General features: G+C 40.7%; 1 non-coding gene across 1 annotated transcript; it reads right to left on the minus strand.

The window, feature by feature from the left end:
• Positions 1-600: 600 nt before the first annotated feature.
• Positions 601-735, minus strand: LOC114117720 (small nucleolar RNA SNORA70). Its single transcript, XR_003591375.2, has one exon. It is a non-coding gene; the product is annotated as a small nucleolar RNA SNORA70 (small nucleolar RNA).
• Positions 736-5,712: the final 4,977 nt, after the last annotated feature.

A 5,712-nucleotide genomic window follows, 5' to 3' on the forward strand; every position in this document is an offset into this window, starting at 1 on the left:
GAGCTGTCCTGTCCAGAACAGCTGCCCATGGTCATGCGATTGCTGAGCACTTGAAATAGGGCTAATGTCACTGAGGAACTGAATTCTTCATTTCATTTCATTTTAAATCATTTGTCTTCAAACTGAACTGTAAAACGTGTTTTCCTGTGAAATGCAATTTTATAGTTTTGATAGACATCCATTTTATTTTATCTGTTTGGGGGAACACAGGAAAATAGGATTTATTGGTAGTCATGAGTAAGGAGGCTGGCGCCAAGGCTCTCGTGAGCGAAAGACCCACCATCCATCCAGGGGAACATGATTAGGGATGTATTTGGCTCCACAGCCGTCCAGGGTAAGCTGCTTTTCTGCCACCATGTCTTCAAATTCATCTGCTTTAAACTTAGTAAATACCCACTCCTTGGAGATGCGGGTTTCCTGGAGGCCAGGCCCCCCTGTTGAGGGCCTCAATCGCATCCTCTTTGTTCTGCAGCTTGGACGTTATGACTTGGCCAGTGTGGACCCTGGCCACTGTGCCCTGGGGCTTTCCAAAAGCACCACACATATCTGTCTGGAGCTAGATTGGGGGCAGCATGGCAGTCATGAATGTCCACTGGAAAGGGCTGTCTCCAAGGTCCCTGAGGGCAACCCATACAGGCAACAGGCTGAATACATTGTCAAGGAGTTTGCTGTCTGTAACCATTGCATACCAGGCTCCCATGGGGAAGATAGCACAGTTGGCTTAATTGCCTGCAAATTACTTAAACTATTAAAAATGGTGTGTCTCAATTATGATGCCCAATCAGTGAGGAAAATACACTGACATTCGAAAGTTAGAATGAAAAACAGGTACACTATCTCATTAATAATTTTTAAGTTGATTAGGTTTGAAATGAACATTTTCAATATGTTGGATTAAATGAAATACATGATTAAAATTAATTTACCTGTTTCAGAAACAGGTATAGATACAGAGAGCAAACAGATCGTTGCCAGAGGGAAAGGTTGGGAGAACAAAGAAATAGGTGAGGGAGATTAAGAGCTACAAACTTCCAGCTGCAAAATAAATGAGTCATGGGGGTGACCTGTACAGTGTGGGGAATACAGTCAATAAATAGGTAGTGTCTTTACATTGACATATTGTAACTAGTTTTACCCTGGTGATCATTTTGAAATGTATAGAAATGTCAAATCCCTGTCTTGTACAATGGGAATTAACAGTGTTGTAGGTCAACTATACTTCAGAAACAAACAGAATAAGAGATCAGATTTATTGTCAGTGAAGGTGGGTATAGGGTGGCGAATCAGAAGAAAGGGATCAAAAGGTGCAAATTTCCAGTTATAAGATAAATGAGTTCTAGGGATATAATGTACAATATGACACATTTAATTAACACTGCTCTATGCCATGTATGAAAGTTGTTAAGAGAATAAATCCTGAGAGTTTTCGTCACAAGGAAAAGTATTTTTTCCTATTTCCTTAATTTTCTATGTATGTGAGACAATGGATGTTTATTAAACTCATTGCAATAATAATTTCATGATATATGTAAGTCTAATCATTATGCTATATACCATTTGGGCTTCCCTGGTGGCTCAGAGGTTAAAGCATCTTCCTGGAATACGGGAGACTTGGGTTCGATCCCCGGGTCGGGAAGATCCCCTGGAGAAGGAAATGACAACCCACTCCAGTACTCTTGCTTGGGGAATCCCATGGAGGGAGACGCCTGGTAGGCTACAGTCCATGGGGTCGCAAAGAGTCGGACACGACTGAGTGACTTTACTTACTTATATGTATTTAGGTATATGTCAATTATACTTCAATAAAATTGGAAGAAAAAGTTTAAATTAAAACTTTAAAAATTAATTTTATCTGTTTCTTTTCTACTTTTTATAATGTGGGCACAAGAAAATCTTAAATTATCTGTCTGGTTTGCACTATATTTCTATCAGGCAGGTTAAAATCTTCATCCTCCAAAATCTCATTGCTCACCAAAGACAAGACACTGGGTAAACAAAAAGATTAATTCCTTCTTCCAAAATTATTTAAAGTTCCAGGTCCCTTGTGTCTTCTTTTACTAAGATTAAGATAAGCAAAACCAACCATTTCTTCCTGCATAATATATTATTAAATCTCCCATTACTAGCCATATTTGTAAGTTCTTTCAATAGTATTTTCAACATTGAAGTCCTATTAAATCATACCTACATTTAGGAGTCAGGAATACTTTTCTTCATAATGAAAAGATGCTTCTTTTGAGGTCATCCTTCTCTCCTGGCACTTCTGGATTTTTCCCAGGACATCTTGACCTCATTTGTCCCCCGATTCCTCTCACTCTTTTTTTTTTTCTCCTCCTCCCTCAGTTACCAGGAAATTCTTGGATAAGACATCTGTTATTCTTTCTTTATTTCTGCCTAACATGAGCTAAAAACTTAGTCTCATTTCTTCATCTGAAATATGGGAGAGACACATTGAATCTCACAGCATTAAAAGTTAAAGAATTACAAGTTAAAAATTCAAACAAAAGAAATGTTTGATAGGACGTCAACATAACTGGGTTGGTTGTCAAAAACAACTAACAAGTTGTAGGCAGAACTTCTGGACATCTGACTCCACGGTTCAATTTCATCTTACTCCAATCACTGCATGCCTCACACCCAACAAAAACTGTCTAAAATTCGCTGAATGATCACAGAATCCATCCAATATCACATCCTCATCATGAAATACAGGACAGGGGGAAATAAAAGAGATGGCTTTTGCTTTATCTTTTTTTTCTTCCTGGCATCAACCTGCCTTTAGAAATAACGAAATCATTTGTTGGAAGGATGTCCACTTTTGAAGATCACTTGCTACCTAACTGTCTTGGTCATTTAAGTAGATCTCAAGGAAGATTTAAAGAGTTTCTCACCCTTGTTACTCAGATAAAAGGAAGAATCAGGTGCTGAATTTGGTTTTGTGTGTGTGTGTGTGTGTGTGTGGTTTATATTTGATGAAGCTTCCATTTCATAGACACAAGTGTTGCCATGTGAGTTTTATTTTTTGTCTTTTAATTGAAGGGATGCAGATTGAATCAAAGATAAAAATACATTCAGGTACAAAAGGGAGAAAATATTTACACCCAGAAAAGTAACATACAAGTGTCTGGCCTCATGTACCTCAAGAAACATTTTTTCATGTATGTAGGAAAAGTAATGCACAGCATAGTGGCTTAAATTAAAAAGCACAAGGGAAAGAAAAGTTGGTAAAGACAATCAGCAGAAAAATACAAAAGATCAACCTACCAAAACGGAGAAGGGGAAGATAGGAAAGCATATACATGAATCAAATCCTCATATGACATAGCAGAAGTTCAGGAGAGAATGTAGGAAGATTAAAAAATCAAGAATTCTGGGAAGCCAAGTTAATTAGAGTTATGAAGGCAATTACTCAGTTCAGTTCAGTCTCTCAGTCATGTCCGACTCTTTTCGACCCCATGAACTGCAGCACACCAGGCCTCCCTGTCCATCACCAACTCCTAGAGTTCACTCAAACTCATGTCCATCGAGTCGGTGATGCCATCCAGCCATCTCATCCTCTGTCGTCCCCTTCTCCTCCTGCCCCCAATCCCTCCAGCATCAGAGTCTTTTCCGATGAGTCAGCTCTTCACATGAGGTGGCCAAAGTATCAGAGTTTCAGCTTCAGCATAAGTCCTTCCAAAGAACACCCAGGACTGATCTCCTTCAGAATGGACTGGTTGGATCTCCTTGCAGTCCAAGGGACTCTCAAGAGTCTTCTCCAACACCACAGTTCAAAAGCAGAAGGCAATTACTAGAAGGCAGAAAATTGTTTTAAAATCTTTGACCTATTGGTTATTCAAGAGCACGTTGTTTAGTATCCACATATTTGAGAATTTTCCAGTTTTCCTCCTGTTATTGATCTCTAGTTTCATACCATTGTGATCGGAAAAGATACTCGGTATCATTTTAATCTTAAATTTGCTGAAACTTCTTTTGCGATCTAACATATAATCTATCCTAGAGAATGTCCTGTGTGCACATAAAAAAGAATATGGGCAAATCTAACAGTCCATGCTGCAGGATAGAAGTGTGTTACCTTTGGGAGGGTATTGACTGAAGGCAACAGCAAGGACGCTCTATGAGTGACGTGTACAATATCATGGGCTTCCTAGGTGGCTCAGTGGTAAAGAACTGCCTGCTAATGCAGGAGATGTAGGTTCAATCCTTGGGTTGGGAAGATCCCCTGGAGAAGGGAATGGCAACCCACTCTAGTATTCTTGTCTGGAGAATTCCATGGACAGAGGAGCCTGTTGGGCTATAGTCCATGGGGTTGCAGAGTCCAACATGACTGAGTGACTAAACCACCACCACCAGCAAATACAACATCATAGCCTATGTGTCATTCTTCAATTGATGTTTTCACTTAAGTGTTTGATACATCTCCCTTTCTTTCTTTTTTAAAAATATGTATTTATTTGGCTGTGTCCCAGTCTTAGTTGGGGCACCCAGGATCTTCAGTCTTTGTTGAGGCATGTGGGATCTTCTAGCTGTGGCATATGGAAACTAGTTCCCTGACCAAGGATCAATCCTGGGCCCTCTGCATTGGGAGTGCAGGCTCTCAGCTGCTGGACCACCAGGGAAGTCCCTCCCCTTCTTTCTTATCAGTGCTGACATACGAATCTTCTTCCTTCTAATCTTCTGCATAGCCATCCATGGCACAGATGGACTACAGTTCAGTTAGACATTCTTCTTTTGACTGGTCAGTTTCTGTTGTATTTTATATTTGAAGTTTTTTGGTTTGGGGTTTTCTTGGTATTGTTGTTGTTTGGCTATTACAAATAGTGCTTCAGTGACCATCTTCAGACAGATCTCATTACGTGCGTGTGAGTGCTAAGTTACTTCAGCCATGTCCGACTCTTTGCAACCCTGTGGACTTTAGCCTGCCAGGCTCCTCTGGCTACGGGATTCTCCAGGCAAGAACACTGGAGTGGGTTGCTGTGCCCTCCTCCAGGGGACCTTCTTGCCCCAGGTATTGAACCCACATCTCTCATATCTCCTGCTTGGGCAGGCAGGGTCATTAACTGGGAGCCACCTGGGAAACCCAGGTTTGGACAGCAAGGAGATCAAACCAGTCAGTCTTAAGGTCTCTTTATACATTTGTGCAAGTATTTCTCTAGCATGCATTCCAAGAAGAAGGATTCTTATTGCCAGATTGCCATCAGAAACACGGTCCCAGTTACCTGCTTAGTAGTTTCTGAAGATGCCTCCTGTTGTAGTATTCAGTTGTACTTCCCAATCACTAGTAAGGTGAGCATGTTTTCACACCTCATTTCCCAGGTCATCATATCTCACATTTCTGTGCTGGAACACCACTGTATGTGAACTATTTCATTTTAGTCTCACAACCCATTCATGGTGAGCTAATAAGAAAAGTTCACTATTTCTCCCCGAGTGACAAGATGAGGAAGCTGAGACTTAAAGAAGTTCAGTAACTAGCTTGGATTCACATCTCTCCTAAGTGTTTGTGGCAGCAAAGTCTTCCTTTAGTCAATTACATGATCTCTGTTCACTTCTTCCCAAGTAAGAGGACCCCAGCTATAGAGGGAGCAGTGAAATGTCAGCTTCAAAACTGCACCAGCCAACCTTCTTTGTAGGTGGACATAGCCTGGTGAAAGTTCTTACCAAAGAGCTACAAATGAAAGTCGGGGGTGGAACTGCCTCCTGTAAAAGCTC

The sequence above is a fragment of the Ovis aries genome, chromosome 13 (genome assembly GCF_016772045.2).
Source record: "Ovis aries strain OAR_USU_Benz2616 breed Rambouillet chromosome 13, ARS-UI_Ramb_v3.0, whole genome shotgun sequence".
Classification (NCBI taxonomy): domain Eukaryota; kingdom Metazoa; phylum Chordata; class Mammalia; order Artiodactyla; family Bovidae; genus Ovis; species Ovis aries.